The 15,178-nt window shown below is 34.6% G+C and overlaps 2 non-coding genes across 2 annotated transcripts; both read left to right on the top strand.

Moving 5' to 3' along the window:
- Positions 1-1,989: 1,989 nt before the first annotated feature.
- Positions 1,990-2,061, top strand: TRNAM-CAU (transfer RNA methionine (anticodon CAU)). The gene has a single exon. It is a non-coding gene; the product is annotated as a tRNA-Met (tRNA).
- A 5,123-nt stretch (positions 2,062-7,184) lies between these two features.
- On the top strand, positions 7,185-7,256 carry TRNAM-CAU (transfer RNA methionine (anticodon CAU)). The gene has a single exon. It is a non-coding gene; the product is annotated as a tRNA-Met (tRNA).
- The last annotated feature ends 7,922 nt before the right edge of the window (positions 7,257-15,178 follow it).

Below are 15,178 nucleotides of genomic sequence, written 5' to 3'. Positions count from 1 at the left end.
ATGGAAATTCGATGACACATTTCGATGATTGTTTCTTTTGATAGTTTGGGTATTCATGAGTTATGTAAGATATTAGTGGTAGCGATAGGAAAATAGGAATGATTATTTATTCATTAATGTTTGTTCTTAGACAGTATGGACTGCCAGTAATACAGTTTGTTAAATGCGTTGTTCAGTGACGTTTTGAAATATAGAAAAATAAGGGCGTTACAGTGGAAGTTCATCATATTATTTCTAAATGAAGTTCACATTTGTTTATACAGACTTCCTATATTGTATAAATATGGAATTTCATTTTTTTTATTTTACCAAAATGGTTCATGCTTCAAACCAATTGGATGTGAGAAATATATTGTTATAATATCTTATGGATATTTTGTTTATTTCCTGGACATGAATTTGTCTCAATGTACTTAAATTATGTCAGAATTAAATATACGATCTGTCCTAAAATAAAAATAAAAAATATTGGCTGTGTCAATTTGTCTACTCGTTGTTTGTCTTTCTGAACACGACAAACTCAAAAACTACCAAACCGATTTTAATCACGGTTTTCACATATTTACTCAGACCACGCTACGCCCAACGATTTCATTATTTTTTTATATGATCAATACCGTAGATTGCTGGAAAGAATTGGGTGATGACTGCTACCTAGAACCTCCCTAAATTTTTCAGTTTTTAGTATATGTTTAATTAAAACCGTTCGACATAATTTTTTTTGTCCATTTTATCTGAAAAATAAAGTCAAGTTTGAATAAATATTGAAGTGAAAGGCATTTTGAAAAGAACTGGCCTCCCTACGCCAATAACCAGGCTGGATGTCAATGTTTTCGAAGAGGTCGTCAGTGCGATAATAGATGTGTTATTTATAAATGTCATATCGAGAGGATTGGCAGCCCCCTAGTGAAAAAGTGAATGAGAAAAATTAGAGTGGTAGCATTGCCACGAGAAAGAGGAGCAGCGCCCTCGGACGAAGTTTCTGTTCACTATGGACTGCCATATAAATTAAAGAAGAAGAAGCTAACTTCAGTGTGTCGGTTTTTTGTGACGGTGTGCGCGCTCATCGTAAAAATTCACTCTCATCAATTTTCCCTAACGCGCCAAAAGAAGTAAACCTTGGAAACTATAAAATTTCATTCAAGTTTTCTTGATATATTGTAATTATATGATTCACTAGCTGAGCGGTATTCATTTTATTCATTTGAGCAGATTAGAATTTCACTATCCTAATTATTTTTAGATATAACATAGATTTACTTTGACAACTGTAGTATGACTACACACTGGTGTACATGCAAATCTGTTGACGACTTGATTTGATTTACGTGGTCTACTTTGAAAAAATGTTGGATACCGTTTATATTGGGGTTCTTTTTTTTAAATTTCTCCTAAAAATATTCTCTTTTCAATTTACAAGAAAATTATTGCTTCTTTGTTATTTCTCATTCACGTCTCTTATTACTCTAGTTACCATATGTAACGTTATACTTGGAGCAGCACTTTTGCAATATCTAGACACAAAACAATATAGCCTCATTTTACCCAGTATATCATGAACTATTCAGATATCGAACAGCAGAATGAATTTATTACCAACCGGCAAAGATAATTTTTCAAATTTGACCCAATTATAATATATCAACGAACGTCAACTGACACAGATTTTCTGCAATAACCTCACTTTTATTTGTTTGTAAGAAAATATAATAGTATAGAGGCAACACTGTGAGCTCTGTGTCAATTATTCGACTAGAACTAAACCAAAACAGAGTGAGAATAAATATTATTTTTGGTGATGTCCCAAATATAAAGGGCCAATCAATTTTTTTTCTATATGAAGTATTATTTCTCATTTTCAATTCAGAATATGTATCTTGAAAAAGTAACTTGAATATTTGATACCCATTCCGTGAAAATGTATATTTACTGGCTCTACAAGTTACTGTCTTGTACTCCAAGTATATTTGTCATAGAAAATTTACCAAGAGCAGAGTGGCGCAGTGGAAGCGTGCTGGGCCCATAACCCAGAGGTCCGTGGATCGAAACCACGCTCTGCTATTTTTTTTTCTTCTGATACGTCTATCTTATCAGATAAAAATTTCATTCAGAGCACATATTTTTTTTCTCAAGTACTTCAAAATGTTCTCTAATTTGCTAAATTCGTATAACTCTATTTTCAAGTAATCAGATATTTCATAAACTGTCGAATGTGACATTTGAAGCATTCACTAAACATATGTTTTAATGTTATAACTAACTGTTTCACAAGTGTGTAGTTGATTTCCCCCAATTATATATTCGTGCCTTACCGTTGTTTGTCTTTAAACCGTAATCTTTATATTTTTAAAAGCTTTTATTTAACTCTCTCTTGGTGATAATATCAAAATACCTAATTGCATCTGACAAGAGGAGGCAGTTTTTTTGGTACCTTGGGAGCAGTCTGACTTGTCCATTTAGTCCAAGTCTCCAGAAAACACTGCAGCCTCATGAGCTTATTGCGTTTATTATCCCATCTTCTCATGACACATATTCCATTAGTTTCGTTCCCTGTACTAGTTTGTACAGGTTCCGTGATGGATGTTCGTCATATTCTTCTAGACGTAATTTTGTACTTCCATATATTGCCTGCCTCCTGTGATTCAGTGCCTCACATTCGCATAAGATGTGTAGAGCTGTTTCTATCCCTTCGTTGCATAATCTGCAGCTGAGGTCTCCGTTTTACAGCCCCATTTTATTCAGGTGTCCTCCAAGCGGACAATTATCGGTTAGTAACCCTGTAATTATACTGAGCCGGTCTCCACTATATTGACGTAGTTCTTCGGTTCTTTTCTCAGACGGTTCCCTAACCTTCCGGAACTAACAGTACGTCTCTGAGACCGACGATTACGAATTATTCCGAGTACGGCCCGATTGCCAGCGTTACAATTTTGCCCTTCTCAGTACCACAGCTTACTATAGTGTCAGTACCTTCCTAATCCTAACTGATCAGTGTCTGCTGAAGTGTTAAAGGTGGATGTTGTGACTGTTTTCCTCATTTGAGATTTTACGTGATCCGTCTCGAAGACCGATGTTAGTCGTCCCGTAACTGTTTTGATTTAGTAAAGTGGTAAGATAAACAGTTTTTTCAGATAAAAATGTCTTCATGGTGTTACGAGAAAGAAGTCAGAAGACTTCAACAGCTCTTTGAAGAGGTAGATAGCGATATAGAATTAGCTGAAGACAGTGACGGTAGCCTAGAAGAAGATGAGTTATTGGTTCAGGAGGAAAACTCGGATACCGAGCAAGAAATGTCCGACGATGATATTGAAGAAGATGCTGCAGAACCTGAAACCAATAGGTCTATTCGTATCCCTTGTTTCATTTCCAAAGATGGCACCAGATGGAGAAAACATTTTACCAGATATCCAAATGTAAGAACATGGTCAGATAATATTATAACAAGGTTACCAGGAGTAAAAGGTTTAGCAAAAGAGAAAAAAACTGCAATTGAAAGATGGAGTTTATTTATCACTGACACCATGTTAGAAAGAATTGTCGTCCACACTAACAGACAAATAGAAAGGAAACAATATTCTAAGGAATATAGAACAGCCAGACTCACTGATATTGATGAACTGAAAGCCCTACTTGGGCTGCTTTATATTTCTGGAAAATCAAAAAGTGGTCGCCAAAATATACGCGATCTGTTCAGATCCAATGGCATAGGAATAGAAATTTTCAGATTGACAATGTTCCTTGAAAGGTTCAAGTTTTTGCTGCAAAATATCCGAATGGACGATGTTACTACAAGAACAGAGAAGGTAAAATTAGATAAACTAGCAGCAGTAAGAGAATTTTTTGATGAACTAAATAAAAATTTGCCCAAATATTTCTCGCTGTCGAAGTCTGTAACTGTGGATGAAATGTTGTGGTCATTTAGAGGTCGCTGTGGATTCAGAGTCTATATTCCATGTAAACCCAACAAATATGGGTTGAAAGTTTATTCTTTAGTAGACGTAAAAATGTTTTACACTGCTAAAATGGAGATCTATTGTGGTAAACAACCAGTGGGTCCATATAGTTTAGATACATCCAATATTTCACTAGTGCCAAGGTTATGCCAACCCATATGGGGCTCACACCGTAATGTTACTATGGACAATTTTTTTAGTTCTACTGCCTTAGCCTATAAACTATTGAATGATTATGGGCTGACAGTTACAGGTACACTGAGAAAAAACAAACCACAAATTCCTAACGAAATGAAGATGAAGAGACCTGAAGGAACAACTATATTCGGGTATCAAGAAAAGTGTACCCTACTGTCGTACATTCCGAAAAAAAATAAAAATGTAAACCTGGCACAGGGAAGATGATTCGCTTGATAGTGAAACAAATAAGCCACAAATTATAATTGACTACAATCGTACAAATGGTGGAGTGGACACCGTTGACAAATTATGTGCAGCTTACGATTGTGCAAGAAATACACGGCGTTGGCCTATGGTAATTTTGTATGGTGCCTTGAACATAGCTTCTATCAACTCCTATATAATACACCAAAATAATAATAATAAAGATAAACCTCCGATTCCAAGAAGATCATTTATAGAAGATCTTGGATATCAATTGGTAGAAGCTCATGTTAAAAAGCGTGTCAACTCTAATGGTCTTCCCAGAACAACTAAATTGAGAATACACGAAATCTACACTATTGATGAAAATCAAACTCCTACACTTCCTGCACATAGACGTTGTTTCTACTGTTCCTCCAAAAAAAGTAGGAAAACCAGATTTAGCTGTCACAGTTGCAATAAATTTGATGAACTTTAACGACAGAATTTTAGTTTCTGCCAATTCTAACAATTGGGTCTATTGTTTAGGTTAAATTACTAACATATTTTGAATATATATTGCTTTACTTTTTTACGAAAAAGTTACAATTTTAGTTTTTACTGCTTAAAGTTGGGTCATACGTTTTTTATTTTATATGTTTTTGAAAAGTTTATAATACTTTCTTGTAAATTTTCAATAATGATACAACATGCTCTAAATGTCTTTTTATACCCTACTCTAACTATAAAATGCTTTAACTGATGATTATTGAAAACATAAAACTTTTTTTTTGTGAGTCGGTCTCTGACACCGATTCACTCACCGAATTCCACTCAAACATGTTAGTCCTGGAAGGCTAATGAGGGTTCTACTGTGTTTATTGCCAGGTACTTTTATTCAGTACTCTGTGTGCTTCTTATTTGTCCATGTCCTAATCTGGTTTCGTATCAATGATTTTGGTAACCCCAGAACTGGTTCAGGACCAATATATGAAGTTGATGATCCGCGTCTAGCGCATTCATCAGCTTTATCATTACCTGTGATTCATGAATGCCCTGGCATTCAGTACAAAGTTAATTTGTTCCTGTTTGCAAGTTCTTTATGGCATTCCCAGACCAGTTTTGATGTCACATTCGGGTTTGTTAGAGCCCCTAGTGCGCTCTTGCTGTCTGTAAAAATATTAATCCGCTCATTTCTTTGAGGTCTCAATTTGATTTGCACACTGCAAGATAGCATACACTTTCGCCTGAAAGACGGATGTGTATAGTCCTAGCAGATAGCTGTAGTTTAAATTTGTATTCGCTCGGTATATTCCAGCTCCCGTTCCATGTTTGGTCTTCGATCCATCTGTATACCAGGTGTTTTTTCCAAACATGTTTTCGAGATGACTAATGGTCATCCGAAATTTCTGTTCGGTCCGGTCTTTTGTAGTTGGGTAAATTTTCCAGTCTGAATTGGCCCATCCTGGCCTCCCCCATTATCACAAAGTGTAAAGGAGGTAGATTATGGAGTGTTTTCGATGCAGCTGTTGGGATAGTTATCATTGCTCCCGTGATTCCCAAACATGCAAGTCTTAGCACCTTGCCTAGATTGTTGATGGCGATCGCCTGCTTCATCTTTGGCCACCAGACCAGTGATGCGTATGTTATCACGGGTTCAACCACCATCGTGTATAGCCAATATACCATGTCTGGCTTGAGCCTCCATATTTTTCCATAGGTGCGTTTGGCGAGCATCAGTGCTACCTCCGCTTTCCTCTTTATCCTGTCCAAGTGTTGGTTCCAGGTCAGTTTGGAATCTAGGATTACTCCCAGATATTTAACCTCCCCCGACACTTGTATTTCTTCACCTCGAAGTTTTAGAGGTCCGAGACCGTCCGCTTCAGTCCTCTTGGTAAATGTTACTATGGTCGATTTGGATGTGCTTATGTTAAGCCCTTCTTCTTCGGTCCATCTTGTTATAATATTCAGGGCCTGCTGCATGCATCCCTTCACCCTGGAATAAGATGACTAAGTCTTCTGCATAGCCCAGTGCTTTATACCCATTGTGGTCCAAGATACATAATAGCTCGTCCATTACAAAGTTCCATAACAGAGGGGATAGAACCCCGAGGAGGCAGTTAGTATAGTAAGGTTGGCAATCCTATATTCTGATAACAAACGTCAAAAATTCCATTCTATTCTCTGTCCATCTAAGAAACATTATCATGCATAGTGCACGTGATCTCCTGCTGCTTGTATGCGGCTAGGTATAGGATTTTTTTAGGTGGAGTGTGGGGACACGAATCAGCAGTTTCTTCAGCCGTATCAGTACTTGACATTTCAAAAATTTTAAACTTTAAAATCCTGTATTTGTACACAACCCAGGCGTTTAAACGTAACTGACCACTCCGACACTGTAACAATGAATTCCGCTAGCCGATTGCAGTTAAATCTGGCCAGCTTGAGGAAACTTGTTTATTCTACCCAATAGAGGCAAATGTGCGTGGTGATCATGCTTTGATCACGCATCTAGCTTTGATTGAGTTCCTTTATTTGTTGGATGGACATAGTTTAATATCATGTTCAATTGAATACTCCCAAAAGAGTAGTAGAATAAACACATTTGTCGAATTTTTTCGAAAGTGTGGATCAATTATTTTTCAGTGATGAATAATAACATCTGACATGCTATTTGACAGTTTACAGTAAATTTGTAAAAAAATGTAGTGGACCCCAAAACATAAAATGCCTTCTATTTCTCAGGTGAATTACATTCTATGCACCACGGAACTTGATTTAAATTCACAACTTAACACTCATCACCGACATTACTGGTCATGACTGGGTTACTTTTGATTTATGTATTATCGTTTGGTAAGTAATAAGAGCAGAGTGGCGCAGTGGAAGCGTGCTGGGCCCATAACCCAGAGGTCCGTGGATCGAAACCACGCTCTGCTAACTTTATTTTTTCAAATTATATATTTTTAACGAACCAATTTCCTTAGGATATACAGAGCAGGCGTAACTAGTCCTCCGTCTTAACTCTAAATCGTGACGAAATATCAAGGTCTACCAAAATTCATGTGAGATTTCCACTCGAAAGTATACAAAACCGCGACACATGTTTCGCTATACAATAGCATCTTCGGGCGTCACATCTTGTGACGCACGAGATGTTATCTATTATACTTACACAGACATGTAGGCATGTTTCGCAAGAGTAGATATACTGAGAGAATATCGGGCACATAGCAACACCGCTTTACCGGTAATACCATGTAAATCTGGGGAAAAACCAGTCTTTGATTTGCAAATTTCGTTCTAATATGGCATTCTGCATGAGACATTGTTGCCAGATTCCCCCAAATCTACAAGATTTCATAAACCATTTAGATGTCGTACAATACACTGTATTGAAAATTCAGTTGGACTCAATCAAGTACTAGGAATCACATGTTAGAAGGTAAGATCTTGTTAGTTCTTAACTCGTACAAGTTCCGACTTTTGAGATTTGTCGTTCGTAGGGAGATTACAGCTGGTCAACAGAAAAATAGATCTTAACCAGATTTTCTAAACAGTACTCATCCAACAATGAAGATGAAATTCGGCTATTAACACCCTCCTGTAGGTTAAAGAACGTGATACATATCCAAAACTGTATGTTCACTATTGAAGAGCCGTTGCTGTGTCACTCAGACAGTTAGCCTGTGTATTTAAGACATAGGTTTTGGAGTAGTGTATGAAGTGAATAGAGTAAATTACGTGCAGTAATATGGATGATATTGTAGACTCTCGTGAAGTACCAATTTGAAAATCATCAACTTGAGCTGGTCAAACATGAAACAAACTATTACAACACAAATGATGAGAAATGAGTAATAAGAGTAAATTGATAGATGTGGCCGTTACTACGTGGTAGGAAATCATATTGAAAAGAGAAATGAAAATTTCTATGTTTTTTTACCATTTTTATTTGTAACTAACGTTACTGCAGTTTCGTCTTATACGGACATTTCCAAACTTATACAATAAACTTTATGAGTTTATTAAGTTTGAAAATGTCCGTATAGGAGAAAACTGCAGTTACGTTAGTTACAAATAAAAGTCGTACAAAACATAGAGTAATGAAAGTGTAAAAAGTTCATTCATTATATGACGCTGAAAATAACAAACGGCGAAAAAATAGTTACCTATTATTCAGGTCTATTTCATGTAGAGAAAACACTGAAAACGCCAAAAATCTGTAAATGAATTGTAAAATACATATTCGGGAAAGAAATAGTTTCGGACTGGGAAAGACCTTGAGGTAATGTTCTAATTGTCAGTGAAAGCAACTACTTTCATTGGTCAATTTTCTATAATTTGTGTCTGTATTCCGTGGTCACGTATAATATAAAACTTATCATTCTTTTCTTATTGTTCGTAACTTTTGCATTCCGTCGCGGCCTTTACATCATATGCCATTGGCGTAACTATTACTGAAAAGTAGGTATGTCATACCTTTGGTAGAAATTGAATTTCTTTACTCACTTCTTCTAACCGTGGAGTTTGGTTCAACTATGGAATAAAAGCAAGATTATTCTCTTTCAGTGTTGTGCTTGGCGTGGGGATTTGTGAGGTACTCAAAATTGATGCGTAGTGTAAATACGTAACATTTCACAGTAAAATAAACTGATATTTGTAGCATTTTTTGTCGAAACCTTATTTATTCTAAATTGAACCAATAATATCAGTATACGACATTGCCGTGACTCCAACTGAAAAGTATGTATGCCCTCAATTTGACAGGAAAATAAGTTGGTCTTCTCATCATTGCTACAACTGACGGTAACGTTTGGTTTGCTTTCGAAACTGAATACAAGTTGCCAACGTCATGCTAGATGAGGTTGGAGACGTATAAAAACAGATGCATAGTTCGCAGCAGAATAGACTGTTATTTATCATAAATACATACGCTGACCTCTCAGTAACTTTTTAATTTAATACATTTTTTTCTCGAAACCTAATTTTATCCTTAATTTTAACTAATATAGTTCATCTCATTGACGTGACTCCAACTGAGAAGTAGGTATACGCTAACTTCGGCCTGAAAATTAGTTCCTTCCCACAAATATAAAATCTGACTGTGAAATATGGTTTAACCGTGAAACTGAATCACTATATGTCGATACTATGCTAGACGGGGTTTGAAAGTTCTTTAAAACGAATGCACATAGCCAAAACGAAAAATTCCACTACAGAACAGACACATTTTTTTCACACATACATACATTCCTCACATGAATTTCCTCATGTCGCAATATGATGCATCAATTTGAAGTGCAATACCGTATTTTTTCGTAACCCAATTTTTCCCAAATTCAAAGCAATATAACATTCCACATGATGAATTTCACGAATTATGGCAAATGGTTACTGAAGGAACTGATTCTAAATTAACCTGGTAATTCTATAATGGTCTGTGGTAATGCCTCCTATGAATCTGTTCAATTTAATTCAGCAACCTAATAGCAATTCAAGAAAAAATAATATGATTGAATGGCTGATTCAAAAGAAGATTCGCTTCAATCGTACTAATTTAAAACCTGAATTATATCAGATAATTAAGTCGAATAAAGAACGGTTTATAACTTATCAGTTCGATGAACTCTTACAAGAACAAGGTCATACCGTTTTTCGCTTACCTCCATATTATCCGGATTTAAATCCCATAGAACTGATATTACAGTTGCCCTGTAATAAACAACATCAGAAAAGAAAATGTCACATTCAAATTAGAAGATGTGAAAAATTTGTAGAGGCAAAATTTTGTAAAATCAACTGAAACGATGAGAAAAAACGGTGTGGACTTGTTGCTGAAGTAGAAGATGAATATTTAGAAAAATAAGTTCAGATTGATGCTTTTTAAGATGTTCATCCTGTCAAAATAACGTTAGATGATTCAAGCGACGAGAGTGACTTTTTATCATTTTCTGAGGAAAAAAGTTGAAACTTCTGAAATGTAATTTAGTGATAATAATAAGTATAATTTTTTAGGATGCATCATAATTTGTATTGTAGTTAATGTTACTTCATTCTTGAATTGTATTTTTTTTTATGTTTTATGTATATTCTATGAATGCAATTTGATATAGGGCGTTCCATAAGTAAAAATATAACGTTATGGTGTCACCACATAATGACACATGGATCTTACGGATTCCTAAAATTCATTATCAACTTTTTTTGTAACTAATAACTGATATTTCGAATTTTATCAGAGGCTTGGGACACCCTGTAGATCTCTGTCAGTGACCAATTTCATTCATAATTCAAAATTAATGGGTGGCGTAACAGTTTTGCTGGCCGGAGACTTTCGGCAGACTCTACCAGTGGTATCGAAAGGAACCAGAGCTGACGAAGTAAAGTCGTGCATTAAGAATTCTAATTTGTGGCCCCAGGTTAATATTCTTAAGCACAAAATAACACCCATTGAATCATTAGTTTATTTTATATAAATAATAAATTGATATTTATGTCGATATAACTGTCGACGCCACTATACTATTGACATTTGTTTGTGTGACCAAAAGCTATCTTCTGGAGCGGGTACAATTTGGTTCTAAGTGCGCATCAAAATCTTATCTTAGTTGGCGCGTACTAAAGAGCTATTTATTGACGATTTTCTTTGCAGCAGATTTCTGAAGAGATCCTTATTCATATTGATAAGTAGACGAGTTTTCTGTCGATTCTGGAAATATGAACATGCTTACTTCAATAAGAATCTATTGAAATCTGTCCAATAGCTGGTATATAATTAAATATTTGATTTCAACACGAGGCAATGTTTTCATCACATCGTTTTTAACAATCATATTGAAATGAGATTTCATATTTTTACAAACAAAATTTGGGAATGGGGTTGCCGAATATTCTTCAATATTCATAAATTTAACCAATATTTCACATTTCACGCTCATATTCACCCGATATTTTGTTTGTGCTGCACCATAAATAAACAAAATCAACAAGGTTTTATAACCGGTAAAGCCGTAAAAAAGCGTAGCGATAAATTCTGCCCTGTTCCATCTAATTTCATTTAACGAAGGTTGCAAAAGAATTACAACAGAACACATTACACTTTACCCCTAGAGTGCAATTAAATGAAGTACAATGAATACACAATTAAAACCTTCATTTTTCCTCTTTTTTTTTCACGGTCCAAAGATTTAAATAATAGATGAAATAGAATATGCATTGGATTCGCGGTTGATTTCCCCCATGCCTTTTAATTTCATTCGTAGTCGAGTGGAAACCATAAATCCGAAATATTAACAGTGTTTCGTCATCACCTACTGCAGAGAAAATATACAAAGGCATCAAAGAAAGTGGTTCCTTGTATATATGTATGAGTGCACTAAGAACATACGTTTTTTGTTGAGAACGACTTATCCAAAACGAGCACATTTTTCAAACACCAGTACTGCAACAATTTTTTCGACGTGCGTTTCACGAACTAAGTTGACGTCTTCAGGAAATAAAGTAATCTAATTCGTGAATCTAAAACGGTGATCTATTTCTATATCTAACAGGGTAGGTACACTGACATTTTTCGATAAAGATCAATGATTCCGGGTATAAATTTGAGAGAAATTTTCTGGTAAAGCATCCAAAACTTCCAAAAATCATGTGTTATGTACCGATCCCAACAATTTCAGACAGTTTACGGAAAAACAGATTATATATATATATATATATATATATATATATATATATATATATATATATATATATATATTGTTATGAAAAGACTGGAAATACAACAGTGTATGGGAATTTTAAAAAACATCACGAAGGAATTCAGATACAAAAATACAGCAAGGACACCCTGTACATATTTGAAACCCACAGCTTTGACCGGAAACAAGCAAATAATAGTGGGAAATTCAAATATTAACATTCTTACATTGAAACGCAGCAAAATACAAAAAACTGACAACCGATATAGGTTAGAAAGAAATGTCAGATAAAATTAAATTAACATCTGTGATAGAAAAACGAAAAAGGTATGATAAACTAATTGTTATTATTTAGGAATGATGTGAAATTCAAAATTCATTATTGTGAATAACTTCCTTAGAAACTGACATGAAGTGATGCTTATGAAAAATATTTATATTTACATAAAAGTGAGGTTAACTATTTTTGTACGAAACTATAAAAGGAAAATGTATTTAAATTTCAGAGCCAATGTTAAATTAGTAGAATAGAAAATGTTCCTGAAAAAGAATTTGAAAATTTGTATATGTGAAAATTGATGGATGGTAACTAGGGGAACGAGATAGATTTTCAATTGATTTATCAACAAGGGGATTCTTCTTGAGGCAACGAAAGAGACGCCACGCTAAAATTTTCTCTCCGTAAAATTTGAATTATATAAAGTACATGAATTTAGAATTAAACTGAATAGTAGTGAATACTGATTAGCAACAATAAAGTCAGCGAAAAAACCTACCTGTCCAGCCAAGTCGAGTAAGAAATCCACGAGTTCCAGCTTCACAGAAATATCACACCATACACACACCAGCGTTGGAGGAAAGTAAGGTATTTACTTAAACCATTTATAAACAATATATGCATATATTAATGAAAAGACCTACGAACTGAATAATACAATAACAAGTACTTGAAATCAAATCCAGAAATTGGACTCTGCCGAATTACAGTAACCTGCAATTCATCAACTGACAATTACCACATTTGTTCGGTGTTTCTATATTGAATAGTTCGTTGTTCTGTGTAGATTTAGGACTTTCGTAGAATTAAGGAATTTTCTCTTTTGGCTATTGATGAATTTATATATTTCTAAATATAACATATTTTTACTTTTACAATTAAAAACTGTCCTATATTTCCTAAGAACAATTGTGTATTTTTCCAAATTTTCCATTCCACAGGTGAAATCTACTAGCTACCTTATCTCCCTGTTAAGGTATCGAATGTTAAATCTGAAGTTCTGAGGTTTTTCAGGTATTTGATCCGTGTATGTGATATTATCGTTAATTTCACCAACGTTTCGACAAAATATCATTTGTCATTATCTAGGTGTGCCGTTACGTGTTCGGAAGTCGGTTGACCCTGCTCGACCCACTTACTCACAATAATATGTGTACTCATATGTGTAAATTAAATTGTGATACAATTGCATTTATAATATATATATATATATATATATATATATATATATATATATATATATATATATTCAATTCAATTTCTTATATTTGAGCTACAATGAAAATTTTTTGTTAATGGTAGTTTTATAATAACCTTATGGTACAAACCTAGGCTTCATTGTTGAAATAAAATAATTTTTGACATTTTTTTTGTTATTTGTGTGGACGTCCTTTGTTTTTTCTGTCATAGTGATCTTGTTGTTGTGATTTTTATTTCACTTGTTAATGGCGGTGGCGTGTTAAAGTGGAGACGTGAACCTTTGTTTGTATGAGGAAGGATGATTACGCATTGTCATGAGATTGTTTCCTATATCTGACTTCTTTGTTGTTCTACTAGAAATGGTTTGTTTGTTGGCTGTAATGGGGGAGATGAGGGTAGATTTTGGTTTTGTTTGAATTGGCTGATTGAGTTATATTAATATCATCATCATTTGTTATTTGTTTCTGCATATCTGTCAATATGTGAATATAGATGAAAATCTTCTTACCGGTCAATCTGACTATTTCTCAGTATATTCATTTCACGTTATTTGCAAAAAAACTGAAACCAACCAATTGTGTCCTTATCTTTGAATTGGACTTTTATAATTTTCGAAAAGATTGGTCTCTTTACTCTTTATTTTACTGACTGATATTGAGAAAAGCTCGTGCTTTTAATTATATTTTTGTGGATTTCACATTGGTGTTATTTTCTGTATTTTTTGCACCATAATCAATCAATCTGAACCAATTCAGCAAATAGCAGTGACTTGTAGATAGTTTCACATTGCATGCTACTATTCGCCTGTACACTAAAATTGAGGGACCCACATGCTATAAGGAATTAACATGGGTTGTTCTGTCGTTAAGATCTCTGCATGTCATCGCCTAGTAGCAAGCTTCTAAGTGCATCCATTGATACCTCAGGTATCAGTATTATGGAGTATTTTTGAAGTGGAAATAATTCGTGCATCAGATTCTTTCCTGGCAATTGTTATATGCTTTAACCCAGCATCTCTCTCATACTGCATCTGATCTGTAATCATTCTGGTAACCCATCATACCTGCTGTCATAGTTAGAATCTCCACAGATCATTACTAGCTGTGGATTGTACAATCTTCTTCAATCGCCTTACTTCACAATGGCAGATTTACAAGCTCAAGTTTCGATGCCTCCTTAAAAGGTTGTTGGAAACATGTTGAGTAACAATATATGTATTTCCTGTGATTCGAATTTGAATGCTGTCTTTTTGCGAGATTTCGTAAAACAAATATCTTGTATCTCAATTTCGTACACCCCAGAAAACTATCTAGATAGCGTATGAATAGGATAGGTGTTAATCTACCCAAATTCAAAGGTCCCCGAGTACCAACACTTTTCTCAAACTACTTTTTGTCATACTATCTACAGGCTGTCAATTTTCGGAAATTTTATTATTGAAACTATTCTAACCCAACCTAACCTACGAAGTTAAAGATAAAAGGGAACTATAAACTATTATTTTTTTTTTAATTAATCATTAAGAATCAAGTTACAAAGTTGAAAACAGAATCATCTTATCGAAAACTTTCCTAACCTATAAACTGACCTAATCTACAAAGTTGAAGATGACTGCAGGCAGATATAGAGATTTCCTCTACACGAGGAATTATCTTTTTTTGTGCGCAATCTAGACATGTACACAA

The sequence above is a fragment of the Leptinotarsa decemlineata genome, unplaced genomic scaffold (assembly GCF_025532065.1).
Source record: "Leptinotarsa decemlineata unplaced genomic scaffold, Ldec_3_MD MMD2_tig00000199_RagTag_RagTag, whole genome shotgun sequence".
NCBI lineage: Eukaryota > Metazoa > Arthropoda > Insecta > Coleoptera > Chrysomelidae > Leptinotarsa > Leptinotarsa decemlineata.
Note: the sequence above shows the minus strand (reverse complement) of the source record. Positions and strands in the feature narration are given on the sequence as shown.